Here is a 21999-nt window from a genome sequence, read left to right on the forward strand (position 1 = left end):
CCCGAGTTCGAGTCTCGGTCGGGCACACAGTTTTAATCTGCCAGGAAGTTTCAGGATATTGTTTATCTGTTGCATAAGAGTACTCCGGATATTCTGTTGAGTGGTGATTTTAACTGTGTACTGCGTCCTACTGATCAATCTCCAAATTTTAATTTCTCTCGTGAATTACATGAATTGGTCCGCTCCTTAGGCCTAAGAGACGTACGGATAAATAAATACCCGACTTTCGTTAAATTTACCCACTTCACTGCGACTTCTGTAGCAGATTAGATAGGTTATACTTATCAGACTGACTGAGCAATAGTATTCTTAATGTTGATGCCATCCCAGCTTCCTTTACGGACCACTGTGCCGTGACCACAACTCTCAATCTTGAACAGCAGACAGTCGAATTGTTTCGTCAACCGTGGATGTTAAACGTCGCTCACCTAGCTGACCCCTCTCTCGATGGCGTGATGCAAGTCATGTGGGAGCGTACTTTACGGTCCGCTGGGAAATACTCTTCCACCCTTGACTGGTGGACACAGCTAGCAAAACCGAGGCTCAGGCAAACTTTGATACTTTTCTGTGCTGCCAAAGCGCGAAACTTTCGGAGAACTTACGAGTATAACTATTCCATCCTGCGTGAACTTTATGCTGCTTCGGATCACGCCCCTCTGCGAATTGCGGATGTTAGGCGTGTGAAGGCAAAATTATTGACCTTGAAGGGAATACAAGTGGAAGGTTTAAAAATCCGATCGAAACCGCGTTCATTGGTGACGGAAGAACTGACTTCATTATATCATTTGCTTCGGTATCAGACCCATCGCCGACGCGCTTGTATTCATTCTCTCACGACAAATGATGGACATATTGTAATGGCGCAAGCTGATATAGTGCATATCTTACTCCAGTACCATGTAGACAGCTACGACATCGATGAGTCCAATGAAACCTTTTACGACCCCCTTGACTGCGTCTTGGATACGATCATTACACCTGAACATAACGCAACGCTCTTAGCTGCCTTTGAGCCTGAGGAAGTTTACGAACTTGTGGGATCGCCTTCTAAAAAGTCCCCGGGTCTAGCTGCCCTTCCCAAGGAATTTTACGTGCGTTTCGAACGTTGTTGGATGCTACCTTTACCTCTCTTTTGAATGAAGCGTTACAGGGTAGAATAGTGCCGACCACATTCAAAGTGGGAAAAATTGTTAGATGTGAGGTCCGCCAGTTATGCAAAACACCGTTTTTCTCAGTACCCGAACATGTTTCGGCACCACTGCGCCATCATCAGTGGGTTTTCGTTGTTTTATTTATTCTTTACATTTGGAGTGCATGAACTTTCTGGATCACTTTTGTGTTAATTACTACAGGTAGCTTGTCATGTTTTGGTGTGGCAAGCGCTTTCATTTTCCACATCATGCTGAGATGTTGTGATGCATACGTGGAACTTAGTAGTTCTTTGGTTTTATTATGTGTCTGAAGATCATGTTCTCCAGGTTGTTCATGAATATGTTAGCTGGGAGGCCACTGATTGGGGGTCCCATTGGGAGTCCTTCGTACTGAGAATAAAATTCTTTGTTGAATACAAAATAATTCTGTGATGTTATGGTCCTGAGTATGTTTGTTATTTCATTGATTTGTGTGTCTGGTGTGTTTCCTTGTTGTTTTAATCTGTGTGTGATGATGCTGATTGTTTCATTTATTGGAATGCAAGTGTACACTGATGTCACGTCGAATTATATGAGGGTTGCTGTGTCTGGTATGTGTATGTTCTTGATTCTGTCTATTAACTCCTTTGAGTTTTCCACATTCCTGTTATGAAACATGTACAGTTTCTTCAGTACTGTGTGTGTTTGTTGGGCTAGGTAGTAGGATGGAGCATTTCGGAAGTTAATGGCGACTCTTAATGGGATATTATCCTTGTGAACCTTTGTTAGGGCATTTAGGGTGGGTGTTTTTGGATTTTTCTGTTTCATCCTCTTTATCTGGCCTTTTGAGAATGTATTATTGATGTTTTTCAGTGTCTGTTGAATGCTTTCTGTTATATTGCTGTTGGGTCACTGATCAGTTTTGTGATGTTGTTGTCTTTGTTGGAAAATGGAAGCGCTTACCACACGATAACATGACACGCTACCTGTAGTAATTAACACAAAAGTGATCCAGAAAGTTCATGCACACCGAATGTAAAGAATAAATAAAACAACGAAAACCCACTGATGATGGCACAGTGGTGTAGCCTAGTTGTTAGTGCGGCTACTAGATGGCGCTCGTAGCAACACCATGTTTACTTGCCCACACTTTCTAAGGTGGGCACCTCAGTTTGGTTGCAGCCCGTGTTCACTCAGGTACGAGCAGCCCTTAGCGGCTCGCCATCTTATCTTATTTACAACTTTTCATGACGTCGCCTTTCCGGCTTAGATTTTTTTTTAGAATGTGACTTGTAAGTACTGCATCTCTTTACAGTCAGTACACACTTTAGTTTATTAATGTCTTATATACCTGTTATGTTTTAGAACAGTTAGTTTACTTCTGAAGATGACACTCATAGTAGCGTCGAAACCTGGTCAATTTTTGACTTAATGTTTGTGACCGAGGGCTTATTTGTTCTAATACACACATATAGGTTCACAATAAATCCTATTATAATCAATTTAAAGTAAAGAAACGAAATAACGGACATGAGATGATCGTTTTTGTGCGTAGACTACCCTGTATAGGCACCTGTATGAATTCTTTAGTCTTATCAGCGATGGCTGTATTCGGTTACCATAGCGATGGCTTGTCGTTATCGATAGTTACGCTCCAGAGGCGCACCCCAGACACCACGACAAAGGACGGAATACTGAGGACGAAGCTGCTGTCCAGTGGCTTGGAAGTCGGTCTTCGTGTTTCACCTGTCATCAACGATTGTAGCCACAACTCGGCCTCCAGTTTTTGTCAGAAGAAAGCACTGACACAAACTCCCGCATGGATTTTATACTACTGTCAAAGAACCTGGTTATAAACCACGCCATAAAACCTCTACGTACTATTTAGCATTGACGAAATATTTCCTATAATATAATACTACATTGGTCTTATAAATAAATTATGCGTGAAATAACATGAAAGTAAGGTACTCCAACATACAAATCTATTACCACGTTTACTGACGACAGTAGATCGTAAAAATAAAAGAAGCAAATTTGGTGGGTGTAAAATACTGGTCATTTACACTAGTAAGAGAGCGAATGACTGTTACAGAAAACAGTTTGTCAAAGCATGTTGTATTTGTACCAAATATATTAAAATCCTAAAATATTTGGTTTAAAATGAGAGAATCTGAGTGCCACCATGGGTGTAACTATGGTACCTTAATACACTCCTGGAAATTCAAATAAGAACACCGTGAATTCATTGTCCCAGGAAGGGAAAACTTTATTGACACATTCCTGGGGTCAGATACATCACATGATCACATTGACAGAACCACAGGCACATAGACACAGGCAACAGAGCATGCACAACGTCGGCACTAGTACAGTGTATATCCACCTTTCGCAGCAATGCAGGTTGCTATTCTCCCATGGAGACGATCGTAGAGATGCTGGATGTAGTCCTGTGGAACGGCTTGCCATGCCATTTCCACCTGGCGCCTCAGTTGGACCAGCGTTCGTGCTGGACGTGCAGACCGCGTGAGACGACGCTTCATCCAGTCCCAAACATGCTCAATGGGGGACAGATCCGGAGATCTTGCTGGTCAGGGTAGTTGACTTACACCTTCTAGAGCACGTTGGGTGGCAGGGGATACATGCGGACGTGCATTGTCCTGTTGGAACAGCAAGTTCCCTTGCCGGTCTAGGAATGGTAGAACGATGGGTTCGATGACGGTTTGGATGTACCGTGCACTATTCAGTGTCCCCTCGACGATCACCAGTGGTGTACGGCCAGTGTAGGAGATCGCTCCCCACACCATGATGCCGGGTGTTGGCCCTGTGTGCCTCGGTCGTATGCAGTCCTGATTGTGGCGCTCACCTGCACGGCGCCAAACACGCATACGACCATCATTGGCATCAAGGCAGAAGCGACTCTCATCGCTGAAGACGACACGTCTCCATTCGTCCCTCCATTCACGCCTGTCGCGACACCACTGGAGGCGGGCTGCACGATGTTGGGGCGTGAGCGGAACACGGCCTAACGGTGTGCGGGACCGTAGCCCAGCTTCATGGAGACGGTTGCGAATGGTCCTCGCCGATACCCCAGGAGCAACAGTGTCCCTAATTTGCTGGGAAGTGGCGGTGCGGTCCCCTACGGCACTGCGTAGGATCCTACGGTCTTGTCGTGCATCCGTGCGTCGCTGCGGTCCGGTCCAAGGTCGACGGGCACGTGCACCTTCCGCCGACCACTGGCGACAACATCGATGTACTGAGGAGACCTCACGCCCCACGTGTTGAGCAATTCGGCGGTACGTCCACCCGGCCTCCCGCATGCCCACTATACGCCCTCGCTCAAAGTCCGTCAACTGCACATACGGTTCACGTCCACGCTGTCGCGGCATGCTACCAGTGTTAAAGACTGCGATGGAGCTCCGTATGCCACGGCAAACTGGCTGACACTGACGGCGGCGGTGCACAAATGCTGCGCAGCTAGCGCCATTCGACGGCCAACACCGCGGTTCCTGGTGTGTCCGCTGTGCCGTGCGTGTGATCATTGCTTGTACAGCCCTCTCGCAGTGTCCAGAGCAAGTATGGTGGGTCTGACACACCGGTGTCAATGTGTTCTTTCTTCCATTTCCAGGAGTGTATGTACTTAAATAGTACTGTTGGTACCAATGGTACGTGATACTGAACGAATGGCCACGTAAATTCTTATTATTTTTATTTTAAATGTTTTTTTTAGCCACATTACCATCTCTTCGTACAAAAATCCCTTTGAATATGTATTTCTATTGCATTGCACGGCTTACGGCTTTAAAATGGTCTAAATTACAGATTGAAACTGGTTAACGGTCTAAATAAACATCTGTTGCCATAGAGATTATTTTACTGAACTTTAATGTTAAATTATTCTTTGAAAAACATTATTAACAATTTCTGCCGTCGCTATCTCTCTAGCAGAATTAATTGTAACACTGGAAGTCTTCATAAATTTACTAAGTTTACATGCTGTATAATAAGTGGTAGGTTATACACGTATGCAAGGGGTCGGAGTGAAACCAAAATTAAACCTTGTGGGACTCATTTCTTGATTTCCTCCCTAGCCGCTAAAGTTTCTCTGACAGCAGTACCGACTGAGTTATTCACCGCAGTTCTTTTGAATTCTTCTTATTAACTATGACAATCAGTTCCATGAAAGGTAAACTCTTCTAAGAAAGCATCAAGATCCACACAATGAAAGACTTCTACATCTACATCTGCATGGATTCTCGGCAAATCACATTTAAGTGCCTGGAAGTGGGTTCAACGAACCACCTTCACAATTCTCTATTATTCAAATCTCGTATAGCGCGCGGAAAGAATGAAAACCTATATCTTTCCGTACGAGCTCTGATTTCCCTTATTTTATCGTGGTTATCGTTCCTCCCTATGCAGGTCGGTGTCAACAAAATATTTTCGCATACGGAGGAGAAAGTTGGTGATTGGAATTTCGTAAGAAGATTCCGTCGCAACGAAAAAACGCCTTTCTTTTAATGATGTCCAGCGCAATTCCTGTATCATATCAATGTCACTCTGTCTCATATTTTTCGATAATACAAAACTTGCTGCCTTTCTTTGAACTTTTTCGATGTACTCCGTCAGTCCTATCTGGTAAGGATCCCACACCGCGCAACAGTATTCTAAAAGAGGACGGAGAAGCGTAGTGTAGGCAGTCTCCTTAGTAGGTCTGTTTCATTTTCTAAGTGTCCTGCCAATGAAACGCAACCTTTGGTTAGCCTTCCCCACAACATTATCTGTGTGTTCCTTCCAATTTAAGTTGTTCGTAATGGTAATACCTAGGTATTTAGTTGAATTTACGGCTTTTAGATTAGACTGATTTATCGTGTAACCGAAGTTCAACGAGTTCCTTTTAGCACTCATGTGGATGACCTCAGACTTTTCACACCATTCCGATATTTCTTCTAAATCGTTTTGCACTTGGTTTCGATCTTCTGATGACTTTATTAGTCGATTAACGACAGCGTCATCTACAAACAACCGAAGACGGCTGCTCAGATTTTATTAGTCGATTAACGACAGCGTCATCTACAAACAACCGAAGACGGCTGCTCAGATTGTCTCCAAAATCGTTAATATTGGTAATGAACAGCAAAGGGCCTATAACACTACCTTGCAGAACGCCTGAAATCACTTCTGTTTTACTCGATGACTTTCCGCCAGTCACTACGAACTGTCACCTCTCTGACAGGAAATCACAAATCCAGTCTCATAACTGAGACGGTATTCCATAAGCATGCAATTTCACTATAAGACTCTTGTGTGGTACAGTGTCAAAAGCTTTCCGGAAATCCAGAAATACGGAATCGATCTGAAATCCCTTGTCAATAGCACTCAATACTTCGTGTGAATAAAGAGCTAGTTGTGTTTCACAGGAACGATGTTCAAACATAATATATGTTCTAAAATACTGCTGCATATCGACGTTAACGATATGGGCCTGTAAGTTAGTGGATTACTCCTACTACCTTTCTTGAATATTCGTGTGACCTGTGCAACTTTCCAGTCTTTAGGTGCGGATCTTTCGTGGAGCGAACGGTTGTGTATGATTAAGTATGGAGCTATTGCATCAGCATGCTCGGTAAGGAACCTAATAGGTATACAGTCTGGACCAGAAGGCTTGCTTTTATTAAGTGATTTAAATTGGTTCACAACTCCGAGAATATTTACTTCTACGTTTCTCATGTTCGCAACTGTTCTTGGTCAATCCACGAAGAATAACAATTGTCCGTATTTTGTTACTTAAGACTTCTGATTTTTGGAGATTTAGTGCATAACACATTTTTCACTGCACCTGCTGGCTGATTTTAAAAGGAAGTTTTCAAGTAGCACGGCTCTACTGATGGGATCATGTTTAAATATTCATCCAGCACACTAAGTTGTCGCCCCGGTGACACGGTTTTTCGTAGCTCACTCTTCCATACGTGGCAGCCGCTGGGCTGGTAATTACAAGTGTCCGCCAGCAGACGGGCAGTGCTAAGTCGGCAATTACTTCTGGCACCGCAATCGATATCGTCGTGGAAATACTTTCCTGCTACGAAAGTCACCGGTGACGACAGCCACATTACGACCTGATGAAATATTTCCACTTCTCGGGTTCAGTTTTCATCGATTGTCTCCTCCTTGGCGGTCTCTCGCTCACATGTGTTTATGTTCTCACGACGACGCCTGCATGATTTACATTTTCAGCCGCCCGCAGCCTGTCTTTTTGAATTCTAAGGCCGGCACTGGGGAGTGAGAACACTGCTGAATATTAGCAGGGCACTGAAGTGGCACGAAAGTTACCAGCAGATTAAATACAATATCGCACAGCAAATGCTTCAGTCAGCTGTTCTTGCGAGAGGAGTTGTGAAATTCCTACATCTTCACACGTCATAGATACACTACTGGCCATTAAAATTGCTGCACCACGAAAGATGACGTGGTACAGACGCGAAATTCAACCGACAGGAAGAAGATGCTCTGATATGCAAATGATTAGCTTTTCAGAGCATTCACACAAGGTTGGCGCCGGTGGCGACACCTACAACGTGCTGACACGAGGAAAGTTTCCAACCGATTTCTCATACGCAAACAGCAGTTGACCGGCGTTGCCTGGTGAAACGTTCTTGTGATCCCTCGTGTAAGGAGGAGAAATGCGTACCATCACGATTACGACTTTGATAAAGGTCGGATTGTAGGCAATCGCGATTGCGGTTTATCGTATCGCACATTGCTGCTCGCGTTGGTCGAGATCCAATGTTAGCAGAATATGGAATCGGTGGGTTCAGGAGGGTAATACGGAATGCCTTGCTGGATCCCAACGGCCTCGTATCACTAGCAGTCCAGATGACAGGCATCTTATCCGCATGGCTCTAACGGATCATGCAGTCACGTCTCGATCCCTGAGTCAACAGATGGGGACGTTTGAAAGACAACAACGATCTGCACGAACAGTTCGACGACGTTTGCAGCAACATGGACTATCAGCTCGGAGACCATGGCTGCGTTTACCCTTGACGCTGCATCACAGACAGGAGCGCCTGCGATGGTGTACTCAACGACGATCCTGGGTGCACAAATGGCAAAAAGTCATTTTTTCGGACGAATCCAGGTTCTGTTTATAGCATCATCATGGTCGCATCCGTGTTTGGCGACATAGCGGTGAACGCACATTGGAAGTGTATATTCGTCATCGCCATACTGGCCTATTACCCGCCGTGTTGGTATGGGGTGCCATTGGTTACACATCTCTGTCACCTCTTGTTCGTATTGACGGCACTTTGAACAGTGAACGTTACATTTCAGATGTGTTACGACTCGTGGCTTTACCCTTCATTAGATCCCTGCGAAACTGTACATTTCAGCAGGATAATGCACGACCGCATGTTGCATGTCCTGTACGGGCCTTTCTGGATTCAGAAAATGTTCGACTGCTGCCCTGGCCAGCACATTCTCCAGACCTCTCACCAACTGAAAACGTCTGGTCAATGGTGGCCGAGCCATTGGCTCGCCACAATAAGCCAGTGACTACTCTTGATGAACTGTGGTATCGTGTTGAAGCTGCATGGGGAGCTGTACGTGTACACGCCATCCAAGCTCTGTTTGACTCAATGCCATGCGCATTAAGGCCGCTATTACGGCCAGAGGTGGTTGTTCTGGGTACTGATTTCGCAGGATCTATGCACCCAAATTGCGTGAGAATGTAATAACATGTTAGTTCTAGTATAATTTATTTCTCCAATGAATACCCATTTATCAACTGCATTTCTTCTTGGTGTAGCAATTTTAATGGACAGTAGTGTATTTGTTAGTTTTCGGCTTCTTTTTTAAGTTTGTTTTCCTGCCGCATGTGGCCTGTAGTTGAAATGTGCCATGATGATGTCTCCGTGCCTGCCGCTGGTGGCCGAGCGGTTCTGGGCGCTACAGTCTGGAACCGAGCGACCGCTACGGTCTCAGGATCGAATCCTGCCTCGGGCATGGATGTGTGTGATGTCCTTAGGTTAGTTAGCTTTAAGTAGTTCTAAGTTTAGGGGACTGATGACCTCAGAAGTTAAGTCCCATAGTGCTCAGAGCCATTTTTTTGATGTCTCCGTTGGCAAAAGATTCCGAATCACTCCCCCATTCGGAGGTCGAAGAAGAGATTGAAACTGAACGTTCCATCGACACAAGACCGGATTAGGAAAGGATGGAGAAGGAAATCGGCCGTGCTCTCTCAAAGGAACCATCCCGGCATTTTCCTGTAGCGATTTAGCAAAATTACGGAAAACCTAAACCAGGATCGCCGGTCGCGGTTTTGAACTGTCGTCGTCCCAAACGCTAACCACTGCGCCACCTCGCTCGGTCCCCATTCGGATCTCTAGGAGGAGATTGCCAAGAGGAAGGTAAGAACGAGAAAAAGACAGCATAAGCAACTAAATGGTAACGTTTCGCTTGTCGGGGACTGGAATTTCTATATGAATGTCATAGGGAAGCTAGAAAATCTGGAAAGGGAACTGCACATGCTCAGTCTAGATACGGGATTGTGGGGCTAGAGTGGAAACTTTTTGTGTGTCAAGTTTTATTCTAAAATTATCTGAGGCAGATTTTTGGAATTTAATGTCTTTGGCTTGAGCAGTTTCCATACAAAGTGGAGCATTAAAGCAATTCTTCAATATATTGACCACACGCTGAAAAAAATCAAGATACCTGCACTCTTCCACATTTACCCCAGTGTAAGATAAGTGTGGTCATTGGCTAAAATTGCATGGGGTGGAAGTGGACAGTATGTTTTCGATATATGACAAGTTCCCCAAAAAAACTTTAATTTTTTCTTTAATAAATCTCATATACATAAAATTTAACCTAATTTTTTTAACAAATATTGTACTTTGACATGATAGGTTGCAGCTCCGTCGTAAGTAGCGTTGAAAAGTATATTTTATTTCTTGATGGTGACTAGTTCCGGGCACATGTGTTCATTTTCAAACCCTCCGTGCTGTACGTGTGGCAAATATAGGCGGTAGTTCTCTAATGCCCGTCCTATGTGATGTGGACGGTCAATAGAATTCTCTAATGTCCGTAGTTTGCGGAGCATATTGGTACTGTTAAATCGGCCATATACCGCTTCGATTACTGGAGGGGAAGACTTTGTACTAGGGCTATCACCTGTATTTGTCACATTTACAGCACGGATGATTTTAAAATGGACACAGGTGTCCGTAACTAGTCACCATCAAGAAACAATATATACTTCTCAATGCAACTTATGACATGGCTACAACCATTTTGTTCCTGTTATAAGACAAGTAGCCGACCTGTTTTTCACTTCAAGCATTCTGCAAGTTAGCAAATATTGTACATTACTTCGATTTGGCGCACCATCCACAAACTTGTCCTTCATATGAACGCATGGAAAAATGAAAACTGTTCTAAATCATAAGTAAGAGACTGTCAACATATACCCCTCTTTAACCGTCCCTACTTGCCCCAAGCAAGACTTTTACATTTGAAACCAAATTGTGGTGAATGTACTTTATTTATATGAAATGTTACACAAGGAAACGATATGCCCTGTTTACAGATTAATTAACCACAATTTGTATTTGTTTCTGTAGGAACCTTTCGGACTGAACTTGAAATTTCTTTACCAAAAGTATCGAAGGCAAATAGAGTGAAATTGTATTTAAGATCTCTTGCTTGCATCAATAACCGGAGTGCCACCAAATTTTATGTAACCGTTTACTACATTTTGAGGAGCTACCAAGACGAACATGCAAACATTTCAAATATTTCATCAAAATTATTTTGTGGCCATTCTTACTCCATGCCCATGTCCTGTAGTGACTCCAACTATATACGTTCCTTGGTACATTGGTGTATGCTGTATGACAGTTCCATGGTTCAGCGCAGCATTGTGCTTATTCTTTGTCTTTGAGTATATAGCTCTTCCTTGTTTCGTCTCTGTTGGACACTGAATGTTATGCAGATCGCATACTTCTGTGTATGTAATTTACACATGGAAATAAATTGTTTCGCGAGTTAACCAGAATCTAACTGTCCCCTATGACGGGGGTCAGCGAAATGAAATAGAAAGCTGGTAAGAAGTAAATAAAATCAGATGAATATAAGGTAATATCTACAGCAGCAGAAAATGATACAACAGAAGTAGCATTCTTTTTTGAAATCCTCTGCACTGCAACATTACAGATGTCTTGTAATGATATTAAATGTTTAGCAAGAAAAACAATGTTGTATTCACAGACTATTTATTACGATGTTATTTTTTTCGTGCTATAAGCTTATTTAGGGTCCTAGGCCATTATCAAGCTATCTGCAGATACATGGACTCGTTAGCGCATATATCTGAGTCTATTTGATAATTGATAACAATTTTGTATATATCCGCGTGGTACTGACATCGATAACACATCTATAACGCTGTCGCTGCCTTGTATTGCTGCGTATCGTAAGTGTAGCGCAGATGAAACTGTACATACATAATGTCCCAACAATGGAATTGGTTGCTAAGCAATATACGTCGAAACTTATTTAATATTTGTCGTGAGTTTGATAGCTTCAGTTGACAGCTGCTAAGTTAACGATGTTAAATGGTTACATAATTATTCATCTATGGAGTTGCGTGTGGAAGTAATAAATTCTTTTTTAATGTTCGCTGGTGTTCTCTTTGTGTGTAAATTTGTTTTTTTCCGTTGTCGTCGCTTGTAATTTCAATAAAGTTGTGAATATAATTTGTTTGCGAGTGGCAGAATATTGTACATGGGTTTGTGTATATTCTCGGGATCTAAATTTTAAACTTCTACCTGTTTACCCTATGTAAATTTTTCGCAGTCATTACAATTTTATGTACCCCTTGGTATATGTGCGTTTGTAGTTATGTTTTACCAGAGTGGAATTAGGTTCTTAGGTTGTATGTAGCGCGGTACGTGTGTCTTACTGTCGTTTTCCTGAGCAATGTGTTTGATATATTTCCTGTATCTATTTGTGGTATGTGTGTTATTCTCTGCTTTGTTGGTACCTCTCTTGCTAATTTTGTGTCTTTATGAATCATAATATATATTGGGTTGTTCTATTTATCATAGAATTGGTTGGCTACATTGGGACTGAAGTTGTTTTCTTGTGCTACGTATATGAGGATCTCCAATTTCTTCTATATTGCAGTCTGTTGTAATGGTAGATTGATTAGTATGTTTATCATAGAATGAAAGTATGCATGTTTGTCTGCTTTAGGCTGACAAGAATTTGCACAAATGATATGTGATATTGTTTTTTTAATAGATTTGAAATTGATGGGTGTTGTGAACGTTTTTTATTGTAAGGTCAAGGAAGTTGATCGTTTTATTGTTATCTGGTTCCATTCTGAATTGTTGGGATTAAGTTCACTTAATGTTTTGTGTATTTGTTGAATGTCTGTGCCAGAACCGTCTATCAGTAGCTACCTTTTGCTTTAATGCGTTAAAAAATAAATCATCAACGGCGCCAGGCTATGCCACACCCCATGGCTACTCCACCCTTCAGTGTGTATAATCCAGGAAGGCAGGACAGAGTTAGTTACTTTGAACAGTTCAGCGGCTGGGTTATTCATGTAAGAATTAACGGCAAACCAAAAATTGTTCAACTATACATAGATAGAGAAAGTATATTAGGACAATGAAACGGTAATTCAGTATGTAAAGGTAGATGAAAATTTCATAACCATAGATGACTGGAACGCGGAAGTAGTGGAAGGAATACGGAAGAACATGATCTCGGCAGCAGGAATGAGACAGAAGAAAGACTAATCGATATCTGTAGTAAATTTCAACTGGTAATAGCGAGTACATCGTTCAGAATTCACAAGAGGAGAAGATACATTTGAAAAAAGCCTAGAGACGCAGGAAAATTCCAGGTGTATTACATCAGGGTCAAACAGAGATTCTGAAATCATGTAGTGGCCTTTCCGGATCAGATATAGTCTAAGACCACAATTTAGTAATGATGGAAACTATACTGAATTTTAAGAGAATCGCCAGGAATAACAAATATGGAAAAAAAGTGTGATATCGTACTGTGGAGGAATAATTTTGTTCGTTTAATGTTCTCCAAGTCTGTAGAGATTAGATTAGATTCGATTTTCGTTCCATAGACCCAAAAAGTGAGATGATTCTCGTTGGTGTGGAACATGTCAGAACATATAACATAAAAACATAAACATTTGAATGTAATACTTGCTACCCCACCCATCTGTCAGGATATTGTCGAAATAGGTGCATACAATGCGGTAAACTAGAACAGTTGATATTTACAGAATTAACAAAAAGTCAGAATGAAACATTGTTATGCACTATTAATAAATTTATCATACATAAAATACCTAATCTTGACTGTTGTGACCAGGTGCTATCAAAACTGAAATCTAACAGACATTTTTACTTCAGCTGGCTTATCTGTCTCTGTTAAGATTTTCATCTATAGAGCAGGAGGAGTTGACTATCAAAAGTCTTTCAAACTCTGTTCAAACCGTGCTTTATCTGAAACCAAGTTTTTATTGATTGCTGGCAATTTATTTAAAATTTGTGTTCCTGAATACTGGACCCCTTTTTGGACCAACGTAAGTGATTTTAGGTCTTTATGTAGATTGTTCTTATTCTTAATATTGATGTTATATATTGAGCTATTGGTTGGAAATAAAGATACATTACTTACAAGGAATTTCATTAAGGAATAAATATTCTGAGAAGCAGTGGTAAGAATACCAAGTACCTTGAACAGGTTTCTTCATGATTTTCTTGAATTTACAACACAAATGATTCTTATCACACGCTTTTGCACCCTAAAAACTTTTGCTCGGTTTGATGAATTATCGCAAGATATGATCCCATATGGCACAATAGAATGAAAGTAAGCAACGTATGCAAGTTTTTTTTTATATTTATGTCTCCTTCATCTGACATCATTCCCACTGCAAATACAGACTTGTTTAGGCGCTTAAGCAGTTCTATGGCATGCCCTTCCCAAATGAATTTATTATCAAGTTGTTATTCCAGAAATTTAACACTGTCAAGCTCTTCAATCTGCTTGTGTTCATATGTTATAAACATGCTGGAAGGAAGTCTATTACAGGTTCTGAACTGTATTTAGTGGGTCTTCTCAAAGTTTAATGGCGGTGAATTAGCTTTAAACCATTTATTAATGTTAGTGAAAATTTGATTGGCAGTTATTTCTAAATCTATACTTGACTTGCTACTTATTGCAATGTTTGTATCATCTGCAAAAACAAACTGAACACTGGCAATGTAACACATGAGGGCTCATTAATGTACACAAGTTAAAGCAATGGACACAAGATGGAATCTTGAGAAACAACACATGTAATTAATTCCCAATCAGATGAAGCCTGACTGCTTACTGCACAGGTATTTTGAAATGACACCCTTTGTTTCCTGTTAGATACACAAGACTCAAACCATTTCGCAGCTTTGCCAGTGATATCATAATATTCTGATTTACTTAAGAGAATGCTTTGCTTCACAAAGTCAAAGGCTTTTGACTGGTCACAAAAAATGCCAGTAACCTATATTTTATTACCTAATGAATAAAGTACATTCTCACTGTAAGTGTAAATAGCTCTCTCTGTATCAGAACCCTTAAGAAATCTAAACTGTGACTTGGACAATATATTATTTGCAGTCAGCTGCTTAAGGAGACATTTGAACACAACCTTTTCAAATATTTTTGAGAAAGCCGGCAAAAGTGAAACTGGTCGATAGTTTTATGGTATCTCTTTATCCCCCTTCTTGTAAAGAAGCTTAACTTCAGCATATTTTAACCAGTCTGGAAATGTTACGCTGATAAGAGATTGATTACACAAATGACTCAACTCGCTTGAGCACTCTTTGATTAACTTTGCTGATGTGTTATCTTATCCACTGGACTACTATATTTTAAGGATTTTATGATGGATGCTACTTCTTTGGGAGATGTGAGTGTCATTTCCATTTCACTGAAGTTATTTTTAAAGATTGGTCTCAGATAGTCCATTGCACTGTTCACCAAGCCTGATATCCCCAAGCTGATGGTAACAGAAATGAAGTACCTGTTCAAGAGGTTTGCGAACACTACATACATTTTTTACCAAAGTCTCATTTATTTTTAGAGCTATCTGTTCCTCTTCCTTTTTGCCCCACCTTTCTCTGTCTTGATTGTAGACCATACAGTTTTTATTTTTTTGCCTGATGTAATTATCTTTTTCTCATAATTAAGCTGATTGGATTTCTGGATTACTTACTTCAATATTCTGCAGTATTCTTTACAATGCGTTACAGTCCCCTTTTTGTCCCACACGATATCTTTGTTCCTTGTGTAATCCACGGTTTACTTTTTGACTTCTGTGTGATTTGAGTTACCTTTAGGGGAAAACAATTTTCAGAAGAAGAGATAACTTTATTAATGAATGCTTTGTATTTTCCATTTGAGTCAGTAGTATTGTAAACATTAATCCAGTTCATGTCTTTGATGAAAAAAATGTTTACAGAGGGAGTAATATTTTAAGATGTGCTGAAGGACAGACGTAGGGTATAACGCATTCTTTTACTTAAACATACATATACAGGGCTATTACAAATGATTGAAGCGATTTCATAAATTCACTATAGCTCCATTCATTGACATATGGTCACGACACACTACAGATACGTAGAAAAACTCTAAAGTTTTGTTCGGCTGAAGCCGCACTTCAGGTTTCTGCCGCCAGAGCGCTCGAGAGCGCAGTGAGACAAAATCGCGACAGGAGCCGAGAAAGCGTATGTCGTGCTTGAAATGCACTCACATCAGTCAGTCATAACAGTGCAACGACGCTTCAGGACGAAGTTCAACAAAGATCCACATACTGCTAACTCCATTCGACGATGGTATGCGCAGTTTAAAGCTTCTGGATGCCTCTGTAAGGGGAAATCAACGGGTCGGCCTGCAGTGAGCGAAGAAATGGTTGACCGCGTGCGGGCAAGTTTCACGCGTAGCCCGCGGAAGTCGACGAATAAAGCAAGCAGGGAGCTAAACGTACCACAGCCGACGGTTTGGAAAATCTTACGGAAAAGACTAAAGCAGAAGCCTTACCGTTTACAATTCCTACAAGCCCTGACACCCGATGATAAAGTCAAACGCTTTGAATTTTCGGCGCGGTTGCAACAGCTCATGGAAAAGGATGCGTTCAGTGCGAAACTTGTTTTCAGTGATGAAGCAACATTTTTTCTTAATGGTGAAGTGAACAGACACAATGTGCGAATCTGGGCGCTAGAGAATCCTCACTCATTCGTGCAGCAAATTCGCAATTCACCAAAAGTTAACGTGTTTTGTGCAATCTCACGGTTTAAAGTTTACGGCCCCTTTTTCTTCTGCGAAAAAAACGTTACAGGGCACGTGTATCTGGACATGCTGGAAAATTGGCTCATGCCACAACTGGAGACCGACAGCGCCGACTTCATCTTTCAACAGGATAGTGCTCCACCGCACTTCCATCAAGATGTTCGGCATTTCTTAAACAGGAGATTGGAAAACCGATGGATCGGTCGTGGTGGAGTTCATGATCAGCAATTCATGTCATGGCCTCCACGCTCTCCCGACTTAACCAAAGATGGCTCTGAGCACTATGGGACTTAACATCTATGGTCATCAGTCCCCTAGAACTGGGAACTACTTAAACCTAACTAACCTAAGGACAGCACACAACACCCAGCCATCACGAGGCAGAGAAAATCCCTGACCCCGCTGGGAATCGAACCCGGGAACCTGGGCGTGCGAAGCGAAAACGCTACCGCACGACCACGAGATGCGGGCCCCGACTTAACCCCATGCGATTTCTTTCTGTGGGGTTATGTGAAAGATTCAGTGTTTAAACCTCCTCTACCAAGAAACGTGCCAGAAGTCCGAGCTCGCATCAACGATGCTTTCGAACTCATTGATGGGGACATGCTGCGCTGAGTGTGGGAGGAACTTGATTATCGGCTTGATGTCTGCCGAATCACTAAAGGGGCACATATCGAACATTTGTGAATGCCTAAAAAAACTTTTTGAGATTTTTGTATGTGTGTGCAAAGCATTGTAAAAATATCTCAAATAATAAAGTTATTGTAGAGCTGTGAAATCACTTCAATCATTTGTAATAACCCTGTATACAAAAATATTACAGCTAGAATAGTAAAACTTGAGACTATAATGTGCAAGGTAATACTTGATATTATGCGCAATTTTTGTTTAAAAAAGCGCATCGAAATCCATTTTATAAGGAATTGAATTATTAATTACCATTGTTTCTATAACGTGCCTCTCGTAAAGTAATCAATAAAACTGCTATTTCACAGTCTACAGCTGCATAAGAGGCTAATAAAACGCCTTGATCGGAATTTTGTTTAAGGTCGTAGTTGCTTTGAAATTAATTTTTCAGTTTTTTGCTACGCAGGACCGCTCTATTTTTCTCAAATTTTATAGGAGGACGTATCTCAGAGATAACGGAAAAGTGCTGCACAGAATTATTGAGTAAGTAAACCTAACAACTACGCCAAATTTTAGGATGTTGGCCTTTGTACGACAGCTATTCAAAAAGTAAGGTCTGATGGGGTGCGAAATGGAAACCACAGTGAAAATCGGATGATGCTTCGCACAGATGTGTTCGACGGTGTTTGTAAAATGCCTCTCGAAATCGTCACGTCGCTCTTTTCAGTTCTGAGCGCATAGTAAGCACGTAAAGAAGTTCAGAACTATACTGTCTCCCACCTGGTGTGAGATTTCGCCTGATATCATGCAGCCCACATAACATAACTGTCATGCGTTTCCTTCTGCTCGACAATAATTCTCGGTCGCACTCTCAAGAGGCAATGAAGATGCCCCTGCAGCGTTTTCGATGGGCGTAATTGGCTCTCCCTGAGTTTCATCTTTGCTGACATGAACCGCTAGCTGTGAACACAACGTTCTGGCACAGACAACGAGTTGTAGACCAGCGTAGAGAATTGGCAGGAAGCTTCCTTCCAGGACGAGGGTTTGGAAAGTTGGTACAACGGTAGGACAAATGTCTAAATAGGAGCGGCAAGTATGTAGTGAAGTTGCTGGAAGATGTAGCTTATTGTTGCAAATAACACATTTTAGATTTTCACATTGGTTCGTTTTGAGACCGATCAGGCCTTACTTTTCGAATGGGCCTCGTAAAATTCCTGTGAAAAGGTACTTTATACACTCCTGGAAATGGAAAAATGAACACATTGACACCGGTGTGTCAGACCCACCATACTTGCTCCGGACACTGCGAGAGGGCTGTACAAGCAATGATCACACGCACGGCACAGCGGACACACCAGGAACCGCGGTGTTGGCCGTCGAATGGCGCTAGCTGCGCAGCATTTGTGCACCGCCGCCGTCAGTGTCCGCCAGTTTGCCGTGGCATACGGAGCTCCATCGCAGTCTTTAACACTGGTAGCATGCCGCGACAGCGTGGACGTGAACCGTATGTGCAGTTGACGGACTTTGAGCGAGGGCGTATAGTGGGCATGCGGGAGGCCGGGTGGGCGTACCGCCGAATTGCTCAACACGTGGGGCGTGAAGTCTCCACAGTACATCGATGTTGTCGCCAGTGGTCGGCGGAAGGTGCACGTGCCCGTCGACCTGGGACCGGACCGCAGCGACGCACAGATGCACGCCAAGACCGTAGGATCCTACGCAGTGCCGTAGGGGACCGCACCGCCACTTCCCAGCAAATTAGGGACACTGTTGCTCCTGGGGTATCGGCGACGACCATTCGCAACCGTCTCCATGAAGCTGGGCTACGGTCCCGCACACCGTTAGGCCGTGTTCCGCTCACGCCCCAACATCGTGCAGCCCGCCTCCAGTAGTGTCGCGACAGGCGTGAATGGAGGGACGAATGGAGACGTGTCGTCTTCAGCGATGAGCGTCGCTTCTGCCTTGGTGCCAATGATGGTCGTATGCGTGTTTGGCGCCGTGCAGGTGAGCGCCACAATCAGGACTGCATACGACCGAGGCACACAGGGCCAACACCCGGCATCATGGTGTGGGGAGCGATCTCCTACACTGGCCGTACACCACTGGTGATCGTCGAGGGGACACTGAATAGTGCACGGTACATCCAAACCGTCATCGAACCCATCGTTCTACCATTCCTAGACCGGCAAGGGAACTCCACATGTATCCCGTGCCACCCAACGTGCTCTAGAAGGTGTAAGTCAACTACCCTGGCCAGCAAGATCTCCGGATCTGTCCCCCATTGAGCATGTTTGGGACTGGATGAAGCGTCGTCTCACGCGGTCTGCACGTCCAGCACGAACGCTGGTCCAACTGAGGCGCCAGGTGGAAATGGCATGGCAAGCCGTTCCACAGGACTACATCCAGCATCTCTACGATCGTCTCCATGGGAGAATAGCAGCCTGCATTGCTGCGAAAGGTGGATATACACTGTACTAGTGCCGACATTGTGCATGCTCTGTTGCCTGTGTCTATGTGCCTGTGGTTCTGTCAGTGTGATCATGTGATGTATCTGATCCCAGGAATGTTTCAATAAAGTTTCCCCTTCCTGGTACAGTGAATTCACGGTGTTCTTATTTCAATTTCCAGGAGTGTAGCTCAAAAAAGTCAATTAAAGGCAATTGGCATTTAAAGTTTTTATTTCAATTTTTCACATTATTCCTATACCTATAGTGATTAATGCTCTCTGCGTCCATAATATTTATTCTCTTCCTCGTCTAACTGGAGTAATCTCTTACCCTGGCTGCTTTGCCTAGCCAACCCTTGCATTTATTCTTCTGCTGCCTGAGCTATGTCCAGTTGCGCTTTATCAATGGTTGGTTGGTTGGTTTTGGGGAAGGAGACCAGACAGCGAGGTCATCGGTCTCATCGGATTAGGGAAGGACGGGGAAGGAAGTCGGCCGTGCCCTTTGAAAGGAACCATCCCGGCATTTGCCATGAGCGATTTAGGGAAATCACGGAAAAGCTAAATCAGGATGGCCGGACGCGGGATTGAACCGTCGTCCTCCCGAATGCGAGTCCAGTGTCTAACCACTGCGCCACCTCGCTCGGATTTTATCAATGCTTCTGAGTATCTTCAGTGTGAATACATCTGGATGGAAGCTTAGTCTCTGTAGGTATTTAATCCTACCTATGTTTCCACTACTCAACACTAGACATGCTTCACATGCAGCTATCTTCACACCAACTGGGGACACAAATACTGCGCTAGGGGAAAGCACCCATATAAGGTAATTGTAGCTCTCATTTGTATTCTATATTACCACATTCACATGAAACATTAATCATATCGGCACCTAAATCCATTGGAAAACTCATTTTGACACTATACATTGCGTCATAAATTCCTTCACTAATATTCTTCTTCGAAGAACTCTGTGACCATGCCGGAAATTGTTCTTCATACTTAGGAGCAGCATCGTTAACACTGTTATTTAAATTTCCTGTTCCTTTCACATGGGAAATAGACATTTACTTACCATTTTGAATATGCGTCCACTGTTACGACCCATTTCGAGAAAAATAGATTGATATATGCAAAACTGAATACTGAAATAACTTTATTACACATACTGTTAAAAAAACACATTGCAAACAAAGGAACAAGCAAAGATAATCTCTGTCATAGCTTTCTAGGCTCATCTGCAGTTCGTTTTGATTTTGTGAACGAAAAATTAACGCACAAAAAATTTACGGCGTAGGAGGTGTGGATCGCAGCATAGAAAGAGGGCCCGTGACAGACGCAGACGCCCAAACACGTTTAAAACATATTTCTAGCCAGAATTCGATTATAAAACTTCGCGATTTTGTTCTTAAAGAACAATCTAATAAATTACATATCGTTTTGCTCTACATCTGCTCTTAATTTTAAATGATGTTAGTGAATTCGGCCGTGAGCTAATAAAGTTGGCCACTTAACTCAGGGGCTGAGAGGTAAGTAGCGTTGCCACTGGGGGTTAGAGGATGTGAGAGGTGGAATGTTTTAATTTTTTTCCAGTGCTGGTACTGATAAATTCTGGGCACCTGCGACTTGTACCGATGAACGGCTTTGGGTATACATTTCAACACGGAGGTAACATGAATTCGTGAATGAGCACTACTGTCCCGGATATCTTCAAATGCAGCACATATTTGTAGCAAGGGGTATGAAACGTAGACCCGCCTTGTTAGCTGAGAGCGCTAATGCGCTGCTTCGTGGACTCGGGTAGGCGCGCTGGCCCTGGATCGAATCCGTCCAGTGGATTAACGACGACGTCCGGTTTGCCGGCCAGCCTGAATGTGGTTTTCAGGCGGTTTTCCACATCCCAGTAGGTGAATACTGGGGTCCCCACGTCCCGCCTCACTTACACGATTCGCAGACATTAGAAACACATTCGCACTACTTCATGATTTACACTAGACGCAGGTAGCTGGAGTATACAGATTCCATTCCGGCGGGGGGGGGGGGAGAGGGAGGGAGGGGGGCTACGGGATAGGGGTAGCAATGGCGTCCGGCCACCCCTTCAGACTAACCTTGCCAAATCCGGTTGTAACCACGCCACCCTGCGAAACCTGTGGGACTAAGGCGTCAGCGATAGAGGGGTATGAAATATCGTAATACAATGCAATGAGTAAAAGAACAAAAATTCAATAAATATGCATATATTTACTATATGCCATGTTGCATAAAGGGATTTGAATGTAAATACAACTGCTATTACTGGGGATTTGAATGTAAATACAATTCGTATTACTGGGTGTCCAGGAATTATGGACGATTATTCAAGTGCAATAGAACATACAAAATTTATTGAAAAAGTAATGTCTTTTCTATTGTTTGCAAACACATTAAGTAATGTCT

The sequence above is a fragment of the Schistocerca cancellata genome, chromosome 10, assembly GCF_023864275.1.
Source record: "Schistocerca cancellata isolate TAMUIC-IGC-003103 chromosome 10, iqSchCanc2.1, whole genome shotgun sequence".
Lineage (NCBI taxonomy): Eukaryota > Metazoa > Arthropoda > Insecta > Orthoptera > Acrididae > Schistocerca > Schistocerca cancellata.